Consider the following 17,175-nt stretch of genomic DNA (forward strand, 5'->3'; position numbering starts at 1 on the left):
CGAAGATGGAATGTCTAATGTTTTTTCGCCTGGGGAATTAATCGGACTATTGCGAGCGGAACGAGCAGGACGAGCTTTGGATGAATCGATCTATTATCGGGCAATCTTATTGGGAATAACAAGGGCTTCCCTGAATACCCAAAGTTTCATATCTGAAGCAAGTTTTCAAGAAACTGCTCGAGTTTTAGCAAAAGCTGCCCTACGAGGTCGCATTGATTGGTTGAAAGGCTTGAAAGAAAACGTAGTTCTGGGGGGGATTATACCTGTTGGTACCGGATTCCAAAAATTTGTGCATCGTTCCCCACAAGACAAGAACCTTTATTTCGAAATAAAAAAAAAAAATCTATTCGCGTCGGAAATGAGAGATTTTTTGTTTCTCCATACAGAATTAGTTTCTTCAGATTCTGACGTAACAAACAATTTTTATGAGACATAAGAACCCCCATAAAAATATTTTTTACTTTACTAGACTTTTGAACTTAGAACACTAACAGGTCAAATTTTAGATTTTTAAGATTTTTATTTTAATAAGTAAAACAAGTCAGTTAATTCATTAAGGTGGTTATGTTTATACCATGTATCAATGGCCAACTCTTATCTTAGTACAAGGTTCTCTCGGAACAATTATTATTTATTTCAAGCTATTTCGGATCTTTCTTAATCTTCAAAAAGAACTAAATTCCGTAATGGAATGGTAGGATTAAAAAAAAGGATAGTGTGGAAAAAATGACAAGAAGATATTGGAACATTAATTTGAAAGAGATGATAGAAGCAGGAGTTCATTTTGGTCATGGTATTAAGAAATGGAATCCTAAAATGGCCCCTTACATTTCGGCAAAGCGTAAAGGTACTCATATTATAAATCTCGCTAGAACGGCTCGTTTTTTATCAGAAGCTTGTGATTTAGTTTTTGATGCAGCAAGTCAGGGAAAAAGTTTCTTAATTGTTGGTACCAAAAAAAGAGCAACAGATTTAGTAGCATCAGCTGCAATAAGGGCTCGTTGTCATTATGTTAATAAAAAGTGGTTCAGTGGTATGTTAACGAATTGGTCGATTACGAAAACTAGACTTTCTCAATTTAGAGACTTAAGAGCAGAAGAAAAAATGGGAAAATTCCACCATCTCCCAAAAAGAGATGTGGCAATCTTGAAGAGAAAATTATCTACTTTGCAAAGGTATCTCGGCGGGATCAAATATATGACGAGATTGCCAGACATTGTGATCGTCCTTGATCAGCAAAAAGAGTATATAGCTCTTCGGGAATGTGCCATTTTGGGGATTCCTACTATTTCTTTAGTCGATACAAATTGTGACCCGGATCTCGCGAATATATCGATTCCAGCCAACGATGACACTATGACTTCAATTCGATTGATTCTTAACAAATTAGTATTTTCAATTTGTGAGGGCCGTTCTCTCTATATAAGAAATCGTTGATTAAGAATATATAGTGAATTCTTGGGCAACTGCGTAAATTTATGGAATCACTTACTTTACTATATCTTTTTTTTTGCATAGAATTTTTTTTGCATAGAAAAAAGAAGGGGAATATTGATATATATTAGAGGGTATTGATATATATTATGATCTGATGTGCTTTCTTGGTATCCTAAATATAAGATTAATACTTCAAGTTGCTGAGTTGAGAAAGAGATGGTTGAATCAAAAGAATTCCTTTTTTGAAGTTCAATTTTTATCAGAGGACAATATGAATATTATACCTTGTTCCATTAAAACACTCAAGGGGTTATACGATATATCGGGTGTAGAAGTAGGCCAACACTTCTATTGGCAAATAGGAGGTTTCCAAATTCATGCCCAAGTACTCATCACTTCTTGGGTCGTAATTACTATCTTGCTAGGTTCAGTTGTCATAGCTGTTCGGAATCCACAAACCATCCCGACCGACGGTCAGAATTTTTTTGAATATGTCCTTGAGTTTATTCGAGACTTGAGCAAAACTCAGATTGGAGAAGAATATGGTCCCTGGGTTCCCTTTATTGGAACTATGTTCCTTTTTATTTTTGTTTCGAATTGGTCGGGTGCTCTTTTACCTTGGAAAATTATAGAGTTACCCCATGGGGAATTAGCAGCGCCCACGAATGATATAAATACTACTGTTGCTTTAGCTTTACTCACGTCAGCGGCATATTTTTATGCTGGTCTTAGCAAAAAAGGATTGAGCTATTTCGAGAAATATATTAAACCAACTCCAATCCTTTTACCAATTAACATCCTAGAAGATTTCACAAAACCATTATCGCTTAGCTTTCGACTTTTCGGGAATATATTGGCGGATGAATTAGTCGTTGTTGTTCTTGTTTCTTTAGTCCCCTTAGTAATCCCTATACCGGTCATGTTTCTTGGATTATTTACAAGCGGTATTCAAGCTCTTATTTTTGCAACATTAGCCGCAGCCTATATAGGTGAATCCATGGAGGGTCATCATTGAATTGACTCTTTTTGGAAATAGTATTTTTTTTTTTTGCAGCTTAGCTCAATTCATGCATGGTTCCAGATAATCTGCTTGGTTGCAAAAAAATAGTTAGAAATGCGTATGAATATATAGCCTAGAGTTGTAGGAGAGAGAATAGAATAGACTATATTATGGAATTTTCAAAGTATATATGCATTAAGGAGGGTGGAGTCAGGCTAGATCTATACTATAATATCCTTAATGTCTATAAGTGGAGTCCTCTTTTATGCAGGTTTCCACTTTAAGCAATGATTTTAGAATCCGATTCAATAGAAAATGAGAAAATATGCAAACAAAATAGAAGAAACAAATGTATATATATAGGATATTATATTATATATTCCTAGGTTAGATTCATTATCTAATCCGATATATGGATATGGAATTCCCTTCTATGTAGTTCGGACAATTCACATTATCATTTCAATTTGATTTCAATTTGTACTTTTTAGTTACTTTACTTCTCCCCAATAGAGCTTAGAAGTAAGAATTTATTGGTTGATTGTATCCTTAACCATTTCTTTTTTTTGACACGAGGAACTACTCACCATGAATCCACTAATTGCTGCTGCTTCTGTTATTGCTGCTGGATTGGCCGTAGGGCTTGCTTCTATTGGACCTGGAGTTGGTCAAGGTACTGCTGCAGGACAAGCTGTAGAAGGTATTGCGAGACAGCCAGAAGCAGAAGGTAAAATACGAGGTACTTTATTGCTTAGTCTAGCTTTTATGGAAGCTTTAACAATTTATGGACTAGTTGTGGCACTAGCGCTTTTATTTGCGAACCCTTTTGTTTAATCTTAAAAAAAAAATTCTTTCGATTTCGATTAGATACTTTTTTCTTTTTTTAGTAAATTGGTATTTGCTTCCACAATTCCAATTATATCAATACTTTATTTAATTTACTCCTATTTATTACTCCTGGAATTATCTATTTATCGGGACAGATAATACCCCATTCTAGGAAGGGCTGAGTTGAGTATTATTAATTTAGAAGATATGCTCACCTTCTTATTTCCCGTCCTTAGTTTAGGAAAGTGGAAAGTTTTTTCCTTTTATTTTAGGAATTTTGGGAACAGAACATTTCAACAAAGGAAGTCTTTCACCGGTCAAACAAGACGTAAGACTTAATCTAAAAGAAATTACTAGATTGAATCTATTTGCATTAAAAAAACCGATCAAAAAAGGGCGAGCGAAGTAAGTGATCGAAAAACTTTGTTCTTTGTTCGTCCTATCTATAAGAGGAGAGCATATGAAAAATGTAACCCATTCTTTCGTTTTTTTAGCTCACTGGCCATCCGCTGGCAGTTTCGGGCTTAATACCGATATTTTAGCAACAAATCTAATAAATCTAACTGTAGTGGTTGGTGTTTTGATTTTTTTTGGAAAGGGAGTGTGTGCGAGTTGTCTATTTCAAGAATAGATTGGATCTATCCGGCTGCACTTTATAATATTTTTTAGTATTTTTCGGATAAATAAGAAAAGGGTGCACGATCTCGACGAATTACTTCTGAATAAATTCAGAAATCATATGGAAGAACCATAGCATTTCGCGACTCATTGGTAAATCAACTTTGATTCTCTATAAACCAAGAATGTGAGACCATTAACACGGTTAAAGCTAAACTGCTTGAAGTCCAGGCAAAAAGAGGTACTCTTTCTACAACTATATTAGTATTAGTACCAATTTAAACGGGAAATAGCTAATGTAAAATTTATCTGATATAGAACACTCATATCGATAAAATGGTTTGAACTATTTACTAGAAAAAAAAGGGGGCACCCTGCCCTTTTTTAACCAATGCCGAATCGACGACCTATGTATAAAAAAGAGAAATTTTTTGGATTTGAAGAAAAAAAAAATAAAAAAGAATTCTATTAATTTTCATTTTCCATTTATTTAGTTAGTTTTTCTTAATGAAATTGAAATTATTAACTAGAGGGCAAATAAAAATAAAGAAACAACTTTGCTGACCATGATATATTTTTATCTAGGCGGAAGAGTCCTCTTAATATTTATCTAGTCTTATATAGGTTTCGGTATATTGAAATATAAACATAAAAAAGAAGATAGAGGATAGGCTCATTACTTAAAAAAAAGATATGGAAATAGCTATAGAAAAAAAAAAAGGAGCGTGAGAGCCAAATGAATCGAAAGATTCATGTTTGGTTCGGGAAGAGATCATAAAAGTTGTAAACTTACAAAATAATCTACTTTCATTAAAAGATTTATTAGATAATCGAAAACAGAGGATCTTGAGTACTATTCGAAATTCAGAAGAATTGCGTAGAGGGACCATTGAGCAACTCGAAAAAGCTCGGATTCGATTACAGAAAGTCGAACTAGAAGCGGATGAGTATCGAATGAATGGATACTCTGAGATAGAACGAGAAAAAGCAAATTTGATTAATGCTACTTCTATTAGTTTGGAACAATTGGAAAAGTCTAAAAACGAAACCCTTTATTTTGAAAAACAAAGGGCAATGAATCAGGTCCGACAGCGGGTTTTCCAACAGGCCGTACAAGGAGCTCTAGGAACTCTGAATAGTTGTTTGAATACCGAGTTACATTTCCGTACGATTCGTGCTAATATTGGCATTCTCGGGTCCCTGGAATGGAAGAAATAATTAAATTAATTAGGCCTTGAACTTCTACTTTCGTTTAGAATTTAGGCATTATTTTTCCCCTTGCTTCCGAAAAAAGAGTCAAGAAACACTAATGGCAACCCTTCGAGTCGACGAAATTCATAAAATTCTCCGCGAACGTATTGAACAATATAATAGGAAAGTAGGGATTGAGAATATAGGTCGCGTAGTTCAAGTGGGGGATGGGATTGCTCGTATTATAGGTCTTGGTGAAATAATGTCAGGTGAATTAGTCGAATTTGCAGAAGGTACTAGGGGTATTGCTCTGAATTTGGAATCCAAAAATGTTGGGATTGTATTAATGGGCGATGGGTTGATGATACAAGAGGGAAGTTTTGTAAAAGCAACAGGAAGAATTGCTCAGATACCCGTGAGTGAGGCTTACTTGGGTCGTGTTGTAAATGCTCTGGCTAAACCTATTGATGGGAAAGGCGAAATTATAGCTTCCGAATCTCGCTTAATTGAATCTCCTGCTCCAAGTATAATTTCCAGGCGTTCCGTATACGAACCTCTTCAAACAGGGCTTATTGCTATCGATTCGATGATCCCTATAGGGCGCGGTCAGCGAGAGTTAATTATTGGGGACAGACAGACTGGCAAAACAGCAGTAGCCACAGATACAATTCTCAATCAAAAAGGGCAAGGTGTAATATGTGTTTATGTAGCTATCGGTCAAAGAGCATCCTCCGTAGCTCAAGTAGTAACTACTTTCCATGAGGAGGGGGCCATGGAATACACTATTGTAGTAGCTGAAATGGCGGATTCACCTGCTACATTACAATACCTCGCTCCTTATACGGGAGCAGCCCTGGCTGAGTATTTTATGTACCGCGAACGGCATACTTTAATAATTTATGATGATCTCTCCAAACAGGCACAAGCTTATCGCCAAATGTCCCTTCTATTAAGAAGACCTCCCGGACGTGAGGCTTATCCAGGGGATGTTTTTTATTTGCATTCACGCCTTTTAGAAAGAGCCGCTAAATTAAATTCTCTTTTAGGCGAAGGAAGTATGACCGCTTTACCAATAGTTGAGACTCAATCTGGAGACGTTTCCGCCTATATTCCTACTAATGTAATCTCCATTACAGATGGACAAATATTCTTATCTGCGGATCTATTCAATGCCGGAATTCGACCCGCTATTAATGTGGGTATTTCTGTTTCCAGAGTAGGATCCGCGGCTCAAATTAAAGCCATGAAACAAGTAGCTGGCAAATCAAAATTGGAACTAGCGCAATTCGCAGAGTTACAAGCCTTTGCACAATTCGCCTCTGCTCTCGATAAAACAAGTCAGAATCAATTGGCAAGGGGTCGACGATTAAGGGAATTGCTTAAACAATCCCAGGCAAATCCTCTCCCAGTGGAAGAGCAGATAGCTACTATTTATACCGGAACAAGAGGATATCTTGATTCGTTAGAAATTGAACAGGTAAATAAATTTCTGGATGAGTTACGTAAACATCTAAAAGATACTAAACCTCAATTCCAAGAAATTATATCTTCTAGCAAGACATTCACCGAGCAAGCGGAAATCCTTTTGAAGGAAGCTATTCAGGAACAGCTGGAACGGTTTTCTCTTCAGTAACAAATAAATTTTGCATGTCTACTCTTGTTAGTAGAATAGGAATCGTTGAGAAAGCTTTTTCATTTGAATCATGCAAAAAAGTTTTCTTTGTTTTTAGTTTAGTATAGTTATTTAAAGAATAGATAGAAATAAGATTGCGTCCAATAGGATTTGAACCTATACCAAAGGTTTAGAAGACCTCTGTCCTATCCATTAGACAATGGACGCTTTTCTTTCATATTTTATTCTTTCTTTTATTTTTTTGCTTCTTCCGAGAAAAAACTGTTAGACCAAAACTCTTTTAGGAAATCAAAAAATCCAGATACAAATGCATGATGTATATATTATATCATGCATATATCATAAAGAAGGAGTATGGAGGCGGTAGTGGGAATCGAACCCGCAACCCCAAGGTTATGAGCCTTATGAGCTACCAAACTGCTCTATACTCTTAAACTAAAGAGGGGTAACTAGTGGATAAAAGAGGGTTGGATACGCCCCTCTACCAATATCTATACAAATAGAATAGTCCATTTATACAGAATGGTAAAGAGGGCTCCTCTATGATTATCAATTCCAGAAATCCATACAAATACGAAAGGGTATTTTATCCTTACCAACTGGATCTTGTTGCACCCGGTAACAAACATTCATAAACCATTTCTCGAAGTACGTGTCCGGATAGCCCAAAATGTCGATAGTTAGCTCTAGGTCTTCCGGTCAAAAAACAACGTCGATGAAGGCGTGTAGGTGCACTATTACGCGGTAGGGATTGCAATTTTTCTCGCATTTTCGTTTTTTCACTCAAACTCAAGGGAGAAACTTTGCTTCTTATCTTTTTTTTTAAAGATTGACGAATCAAATGATATTTCTGTTCTAATTTCTGCCGCTTCTTCTCCCTCTGAATCAAACTTTTTTTTGCCATAATGTGTCGTTGCTATTATTACCAAGTATACGGTTCTAATCCTAGATGGAAAAATAAATAGAAAAAGAAATCTAAAAAGGCAGATCCTCCCTCTCTATCAAGAGTAATGAACTAGGTGCTGATACAGTACAAAAAAACAAACTAAATTAACCAAACTTGCCTGATGTTGAGGCAATCAAGAAAGCTGCATAAGTGAATATATAACCCACGGAAAAGTGAGCTAATCCAACCAATCTTGCTTGCACAATGGAAAGAGCCACGGGCTTATCTCTCCAGCGAATTAAATTAGCTAAAGGTGTGCGTTCATGAGCCCATGCTAAAGTCTCAATTAATTCCTGCCAATACCCCCGCCAGGAAATTAAGAACATAAATCCAGTAGCCCAAACAAGATGTCCAAATAAGAACATCCACGCCCATACCGATAAACTATTCATCCCAAAAGGATTATATCCATTGATAAGTTGTGAAGAGTTTAACCATAGGTAATCTCTTAACCATCCCATCAAATAAGTGGAGGATTCATTAAATTGTGAAACGTTGCCCTGCCATAATGTGATATGTTTCCAATGCCAATAAAAAGTAACCCACCCAATGGTATTTAACATCCAGAAAACTGCCAAATAAAATGCGTCCCAAGCAGAAATATCACAAGTACCGCCGCGCCCTGGGCCGTCACAAGGAAAACTATATCCAAAATCCTTTTTATCTGGCATTAATTTGGAACCGCGTGCATCTAAAGCGCCCTTTACTAAAATCAATGTAGTTGTATGCAAACCTAGAGCAATAGCATGATGAACCAAGAAATCCCCAGGTCCTATTGTTAAGAAAAGCGAATTACTATTCTCATTAACAGCATTCAACCATCCGGGCAACCATAGGCTTCGACCCGCATTGAAAGCGGGGCCATTCGTTGAAGATAAGAGTATATCGAACCCATATGTCGTCTTGCCATGAGCAGATTGTATCCATTGGGCAAATATAGGTTCGATCAAGATTTGCTTTTCTGGAGTACCAAAAGCAAGCATGACGTCGTTATGAACATAAAGGCCCAAGGTATGGAATCCTAGAAAGAGGCTAGCCCAACTTAAATGAGATATGATAGCTTCTTTATGGTCTAACATTCTTGCCAATACATTATCCTCATTCTGTTCCGGATTGTAATCCCTAATGAAAAAAATAGCTCCATGAGCAAAAGCCCCTGTCATGATGAACCCTGCAATATATTGGTGATGAGTATATAAAGCAGCTTGAGTAGTAAAGTCTTGTGCTATGAATGCATAAGGAGGTAAAGAGTACATATGTTGAGCTACTAAGGAAGTAATAACCCCTAAAGAAGCTAGAGCAAGACCTAACTGAAAATGAATCGAATTGTTGATTGTGTCATAAAGGCCCTTATGCCCACGCCCTAATCGACCCCCCGGAGGAGTATGCGCTTCTAAAAGATCTTTAATACTGTGCCCAATTCCGAAGTTAGTTCGATACATGTGACCGGCAATGAGAAAAATAAATGCAATAGCTAAATGATGGTGAGCCATATCGGTCAGCCACAAACTTTGTGTTTGTGGATGGAATCCCCCAAGAAGAGTTAGAATGGCAGTTCCCGCTCCTTGAGCGGTACCAAATAAATGATTACTCGAATCAGGGTTTTGGGCATAAAGATTCCATTGACCCGTCAAAAGGGGTCCCAACCCCTGGGGATAGGGTAATACATCTAAGAAATTATTCCATCGAACGTACTCCCCCCTGGATGCGGGAATAGCAACATGAACTAAATGTCCTGTCCAAGCCAAAGAACTTACCCCGAAAAGTCCTGACAAATGATGATTGAGACGAGATTCCGCGTTTTTGAACCACGAAAGGCTTGGTTTCCATTTGGGTTGTAGATGTAACCAACCCGCTATTAAGGACAGCGTAGAAAGAAATAATAGAAAAAGAGCTCCAGTATAAAGATCCTCATTGGTGCGTAATCCTATTGTATACCACCACTGATAAACTCCAGAATAAGCAATATTCACTGGACCAGCAGCACCTCCTCGAGTAAAGGCTTCCACAGCGGGTTGACCAAAATGAGGATCCCAAATCGCATGAGCAATAGGTCTTACGTGTAAAGGATCCTGTATCCATGATTCAAAATTTCCTTGCCAAGCTACATGAAACAGATTTCCGGACGTCCATAGAAAGATTATTGCTAATTGCCCAAAGTGAGAAGCAAAAATGTTCTGATAAAGACGTTCTTCAGTAATATCATCATGACTTTCGAAATCATGTGCGGTAGCAATACCAAACCAAATACGACGAGTAGTGGGGTCCTGAGCTAAGCCTTGGCTAAACCTGGGAAATCTTAATTCCATAATGCCTTTCAAATCCTCCTAGCCACTATCCTACTGCAATAATTCTCGCTAAGAAGAATGCCCATGTCGTGGCAATTCCACCCAGAAGGTAATGGGTTACTCCTACAGCGCGTCCTTGTATAATGCTCAAGGCTCTAGGCTGAGTAGCAGGAGCAACTTTTAATTTGTTATGAGCCCAAACGATAGATTCAATGAGTTCTTGCCAATAACCACGGCCGCTGAATAAAAACATTAAACTGAAGGCCCAGACAAAATGAGCACCTAAGAAAAAAAGACCATATGCAGATAATGAAGAACCATAAGACTGAATGACTTGCGATGCCTGTGCCCACAAGAAATCTCGAAGCCACCCATTAATCGTAATGGAACTCTGTGCAAAGTTTCCCCCTGTAATATGAGTTACCACCCCTTGATCACTTATAGTACCCCAAACATCCGACTGCATTTTCCAACTGAAATGGAAAATGACTACCGAAATTGCATTGTACATCCAGAATAAACCTAAGAAAACATGATCCCAGGCGGATACTTGACATGTTCCCCCTCGGCCAGGCCCATCGCAAGGAAAGCGAAAACCTAGATTTGCTTTATCGGGTATCAAACGGGAACTCCGAGCAAATAAAACACCTTTCAAAAGTATTAATACAGTCACATGTATGGTAAATGCATGAATGTGATGGACTAAAAAATCTGCGGTTCCTAATGGAATAGGTAACAAAGCCACTTTGCCACCTACTGCTACTAACTCGCCGCCTCCCCACGTTAAGCTAGTACTTGTTGTTGCACCAGGAGCTGTTACGCCAGGCGCAGTAGCATGGATATTTTGTACCCATTGAGCAAAGATAGGTTGTAATTGTATGGCAGTATCCGAAAACATATCTTGTGGACGGCCTAAAGCACTCATGGTATCATTATGAATGTACAAGCCAAAACTGTGAAAACCTAGAAATATACATACCCAGTTAAGGTGGGATATGATTGCATCGCGGTGTCTAAGGACGCGATCTAATAGATCGTTGTATCGAGTAGTTGGATCATAGTCTCTTACCATAAAAATTGCTGCATGTGCAGCAGCACCGACTATTAGAAATCCGCCAATCCACATGTGGTGTGTGAACAAGGAAAGTTGTGTACCATAGTCAGTAGCTAGGTATGGATAGGGAGGCATAGAATACATATGATGAGCTACAACAATGGTTGTAGAGCCTAGCATAGCTAGGTTAAGAGATAATTGAGCATGCCATGACGTTGTTAAGATTTCATAAAGACCCTTATGGCCTTGTCCTGTAAATGGGCCCTTGTGAGCCTCCAAAATATCTTTAAGTCCATGGCCAATACCCCAATTGGTCCTATACATATGACCTGCGATTAGGAAAAGAATAGCAATAGCTAAATGATGGTGCGCAATATCGGTCAGCCAGAGACCACCGGTTACTGGATCTAGTCCTCCGCGAAAAGTCAGAAATTCTGCGTATTTGGACCAATTTAAAGTGAAAAAAGGGGTTGCTCCTTCGGCAAAACTAGGATAAAGTTGAGCCAAAAGGTCCCGATTCAAGATAAATTCATGAGGAAGTGGTATCTCTTTAGGATCCACCCCAGCGTCAAGAAATTGGTTAATTGGTAAAGATACATGAATTTGGTGCCCCGCCCAAGAAAGAGACCCAAGTCCTAATAATCCCGCTAAGTGGTGATTCAACATGGATTCTACATCTTGGAACCAGGCCAATTTGGGAGCGGCTTTGTGATAATGGAACCAACCAGCAAAAAGCATTAACGCTGCAAAAATCAATGCACCAATTGCAGTACAATAGAGTTGTAATTCACTAGTTATTCCAGATGCTCGCCAAAGCTGAAAAAAACCAGAGGTTATTTGGATTCCTCGGAAACCCCCGCCTACATCACCATTCAATATTTCTTGCCCTACTATAGGCCAAACTACCTGAGCACTGGGTCCAATGTGAGTAGGATCACTTAGCCATGCTTCATAATTGGAAAAACGGGCGCCATGAAAGTACATGCCACTCAACCAAAGAAAGATAATGGAAAGTTGCCCGAAATGAGCACTAAAGACTTTTCGAGAAATCTCCTCCAAATCACCAGTATGACTATCGAAATCGTGAGCATCAGCATGTAGGTTCCAGATCCAAGTGGTAGTATCAGGGCCCTTAGCTAGTGTTCTTGAGAAATGGCCGGGTCTGGCCCATTCCTCAAAAGATGTTTTTACAGGATCCCTATCCACAACAATTTTTACTTCTGGTTCCGGCGAACGAATAATCATTAAGTCCTCCTCTTTCCGGACAAGACATACAAAGAGACCCGCCAACTGTCTTTTTAGTGAATCTTTGAAAGATATATATTTTGAAAGATAGATTTTGAAAGATAGATTTTGAAAGATAGATATTGTGATTAGTTCTTTTCTTTACTATCTACCATCCTTCTATTTTTTTTTTAGTTATTCACTGGAGCAATTATATATTGAAGTCAATCCGAGGCAAGTGTTCGGGTCTATTATGACATAAAGATTAGGTGCCTAACGGACATTGTTTATCTTGAAAAACAAATATTTCTCGACGTAAGAAAAAAATCTTTTTTATTTTTAATTTAAGAAACTAGTGTATTTTTTTTGAGGGCATAAGCTCCTATCTATATCTACTTTCCTTGAGCATAATATAGGGTTTTTTATTTGATTCTAAATTCCAAGATAACTCATTAGAATTATTAATAAGATGGTCCTAATATATTAGCAATATTTAGATTGCCCCCTCTTTTTATTCACTTTATTACTTCTATTCTAGACCCTATCCCTATGGTTTATTCTTATGAAATATCATATAAAATAGAAGGTATAAGAAATGGATATAATGAAATTCTTGATTCGATCTTACGACCTAATTTATTTGATTAATGGATCAACAACCAAACCACCCATTTTATGAAAAAGAAGGAGCATGGTCTTATTCAAATTCAAAGCGCTTCGTAATCTTCAACCAGTTCTGTGCTTCAATATAATTTCCCGGAGTAAGCGCTATAGCTTGTTTCCAATATTCAGCAGCTTGATCAAACCAAGCTTCCGCAATTTCCGAATCACCCTGTAGAATGGCCTGTTCTCCTCGGTCGGAATAGGAAGTTCCTTCCCTTAGAACCGTACTTGAGAGTTTCCTACCTCATACGGCTCAGAAATTGCTATCTGAATTTCCCCTATCTTAACTGAATTCGATTTATCAAAAATCGATCCAATTTGTTCTTGGGTTAAGCAGAAGAAATTAATTACCTAAGTTTCAAACCCTAATTTTTATCAATAATCAGTTTGATCTTTTTTCCCACCTTCAGAAGAATGAAGCATAGATAGATATAGAGCCTTCGTTCAAATTTTCTGAGAGGTAACTATCCCGGTTTCATATATGAAATCTCTATAGAATCCTTGAAAAAGACTTTTTTCCATAAGAAAGAAAAAAGAACTTACTATCTTTGGGATCTGATACTACACCGCTGCTTAATCCCTTAGTGGATCGGCTCTATTACATAAGCGGATTCCTAAATTTTGCCCCATATCATGGGATAAGTAAGCAGTTTTTTTTAGTTGTATCGACCCAGTCGCTCACTAATTGATCTTTACGGTGCTTTCTCTATCAATTTGAGAAACTTTATCCATAGAGTAGTAGTATAGGCCATACTTTCTTCGTTTTTTGATTCTCGTGAAGTGTCCTTCCTTCCTACAGCTGATAGGGAAAAATCGTTGTTTTTACGATCCCTATGTAGAAAGCCCTTTTTTTCTAGTATTTACTAGAAAATTTGATCCTCTCTTTTTTTTTTTTCTTTCTATAGTGGAGATAGTCGCACGTAATGACAGATCACGGCCATATTATTAAAAGCTTGCGGTAAGAAGGGGTTTCGTTCTAGTGCCCGGAAATAATATTCCAAAGCCTTTGTATGCTCTCCATTGCTTGTGTGTATAAGGCCTATGTTATAGAGTATATAACTTCGATCATAGGGATCGATTTCTAGTCGCGTAGCTTCATAATAATTTTGCAAAGCTTCCGCATAATTTCCTTCGGATTGAGCCAACATCCGTTACGGTCGTTCATTCTATTCAAAAAATCTCCGTTCCAAAACCGTACATGAGGTTTTCATCTCATACGGCTCCTCCCTTCTGTACATAATAGTACTAAGCGAAATAATCTATAGAATCAAAATAGAATTAGTCCCGTCTCATTATGAACCGAAAGGGGCTGGTATTTTTCCAAGAAATCTCTAGCCAACCTTCCCACAAGAGGTTTTTCTTAACACCAATGAATTCTATTAATGCTAGAGGAAAACGATAGCTCCAATAATTTCTTTGTTCTCAACGCCTCCTATTTAGAGGAATTAGCTACTTCAACGATCTTTGATGGTTATAGGGGTATCCAAAGTACAAACCTGATGGTTGTTTGTTATCCCAACCATTCTTCCCAGCCCTGATACCGATCAGGAAAGGGGTAATTTCTAACAAAGTTTTTCTCTTGTTGATTCCTATTTCTAGGTGTAGTGCTTTTCTCCCCTATGCTGCCTACGGATACTAATAGAGTAGGATTGGCCTGTAATCCATACCATACCATATCCTGTAGGTGTAACCTTTCGCTCAATACTCAAATCTACAATTGAAGTATCTGAAGCCGCATCAATCGAGGATACACGACGGAAGGAATTGTTAGTTCGCCTCACCTTCCCGAAGCGTGGGTTTGTTTGCTTTACAAATTTGGTTCTCTCTATGCCAACCCCCCTCTCTTTTTCGTAAGACTGAGGTATAGGTAGGGCTAAAAAAAAGCAAAAAAAAGAGTCAAATCGCACCATCTCTATAATAAGTAAATGCCTTTTTTTCTCCTGAGGTTGTCGGAATTATTCGCAATAAAATATTGGCTACAATTGAGGAGGTCTTATCAATGAAATTTCCATTTCCACGGGATCTAGGCATAATTCCCAACCCATTCTATATAGAATTGTTTTCATTCCTTCACAAAATAACATAAAAACAAACACATTCGATTCTTATAATTATAAATAGATTGATCCATATGCTCTACTCTAAATCCATATGCTTTAAATGGATAAGAGAGATATGGATTTTCCGCTCAGCTCAAATTGTATCCTTTTCCTTCTGCTTGGACACGAAGAGATATGAAATATTTGACTAAGACTGGATTTCATTCCACTTTCCTATTTCTGAACAACAACTTATGTTATCAACTATTTCGTGTTTTCAAAGTTATTAATTGTCTCATACCCTATTTTTGATTTCGATAGTATGGTGTAGCGTATCTTATGCAAACGGAATTCTAAGGTTTCTTTATTTTATTATGCAATAAGAAGAATTCTTCCATTTTCTTTTTCTTTAGTTGCGGGAAAACCCAAATTAAAACTTTTATTTTATAGCGAGCGCAATTTCTAGTAAAAAATCCTGTATCCTTCCACTTAGATCAAAAGGAATTTTTCCAATAGAACTATGGAACCCCCGAGTGGTTGCGGTTGTACCTGTACTGCAGGAATAAGAAAACTCGCTATTCACTCAGTTTATTTTCCATAATAAGTTATGTAGGAGAGATGGCCGAGCGGTTCAAGGCGTAGCATTGGAACTGCTATGTAGACTTTTGTTTACCGAGGGTTCGAATCCCTCTCTTTCCGTTTTTCTTAATTCATCAACGTTAAGGATCACAATGTATCAAATCAAATAACAATTTTTTCCAGCAATAATATAATATCTTATATTATCTTATTTTGATTTAATAGAAATTAGAAATTCTCTATAGCAAATTACTGTGGTATGTAAAATACACATAGAGGAAAAAAGAAAAAAGGATCCTAATCCTAGGGTTAATCAATTTTAGCTAGTTGATGGGAAAATACAAATTAATGGTAATGGTCTTAGGGCGATTTAGTTCGGGGAAAGGGGAAGGGGAAGAAAATTCTATGAACCTTTCCTTTTTTCGTTAAGTTCAAGTCTGACGAGAGTAATATTCTACAACTAACAACTCATTTATTTTGAGACCGACCCACTTCCTATCTAGGATTTTATTTACTAGTCCTTTATATTCCAACGTGTCAATCGCCAAATGCTTTGGCAATTTCCCCGGGTCCGATGAAGCAATATAATTTTGAACCAGACCTTTTGATCTTTGGTTATCTTTCGTAGTAATAATATCTCGGGGTTTGCAACGAAAACTTGGTATATTGACTATACGACCATTAACTAAAATATGTCTATGGTTGACTAATTGGCGGGCCCCAGGAATGGTTGAAGCCATACCCAATCGAAAAAGGATATTATCCAAACGCATTTCAAGTAATTGTAGTAAAACCTGGCCTGTTGACCTTTTTGCTTTTCCAGCGATATGTACATATCTAAGTAATTGTCGTTCTGTCAGACCATAATGAAAACGCAATTTCTGTTTTTCTTGAAGACGAATACGATATTGCTCCTTTTTCCCAGAATTGAATTTTTTTTTAAGATTACTTCCGGATTTAGGTGTTTTTCTAGTGAGTCCTGGTAAAGCTCCCAGACGGCGTATTTTTTTTAAACGAGGTCCTCGATAACGGGACATGAAGACTCCTTTTTTTATTTTATTGAAATTTCATTTTACACAATTAATTTCATTGTATTTACATTACAGAATACATCGAAATTAAAACTGAATTAAACTACAGGATAAACAGAGTAAAATCAACTAAAGTACCCCAAAAAATGGAATTTCATCAAAATCTTTTTTTTTTGTATATATATTATTTATTTTATTGTTTTGTATCTAGCAAAATTGTAAGGTAAAAAACATAAAAGATCCTGGATTCTCCATTTAATTCGGAAAAAAAGAGATTCTTGTTCGTAGAACATCGATAGAGAAAAAAAAGCCGACTATCGGATTTGAACCGATGACCCTCGCATTACAAATGCGATGCTCTAACCTCTGAGCTAAGTGGGCTTACATAACGGAAATAGTGTAACAAATAGAAATAGGTATAGTATAGGAAATCCGTAAAATCTCAGATATTAGTTATTAATCTTAGCTATTAACTAGTTCTAAATTTGAAGTTATACTTATAAAAATAAAAAAATACTAAAACTTCTTAAAGATAAAGTTAGCTTGATATGCTTAACTATAGGATATTAAAAAATAAAATTATAGAATTTATTGGTATTTTCATTCGATCATTATAGACTTTATTATTTGTTAATAATTTGAGG

At 37.0% G+C, this 17,175-nt stretch overlaps 2 non-coding genes across 2 annotated transcripts; both read right to left on the minus strand.

Moving 5' to 3' along the window:
• Positions 1-6,842: 6,842 nt before the first annotated feature.
• Positions 6,843-6,914, minus strand: TRNAR-UCU (transfer RNA arginine (anticodon UCU)). Its single transcript has one exon. It is a non-coding gene; the product is annotated as a tRNA-Arg (tRNA).
• Positions 6,915-16,839: 9,925 nt separating this feature from the next.
• Positions 16,840-16,912, minus strand: TRNAT-UGU (transfer RNA threonine (anticodon UGU)). The gene has a single exon. It is a non-coding gene; the product is annotated as a tRNA-Thr (tRNA).
• Positions 16,913-17,175: the final 263 nt, after the last annotated feature.

The sequence above is a fragment of the Triticum urartu genome, unplaced genomic scaffold (assembly GCF_056163025.1).
Source record: "Triticum urartu cultivar PI428250 unplaced genomic scaffold, HENAU_Tu73 scaffold2, whole genome shotgun sequence".
Lineage (NCBI taxonomy): Eukaryota > Viridiplantae > Streptophyta > Magnoliopsida > Poales > Poaceae > Triticum > Triticum urartu.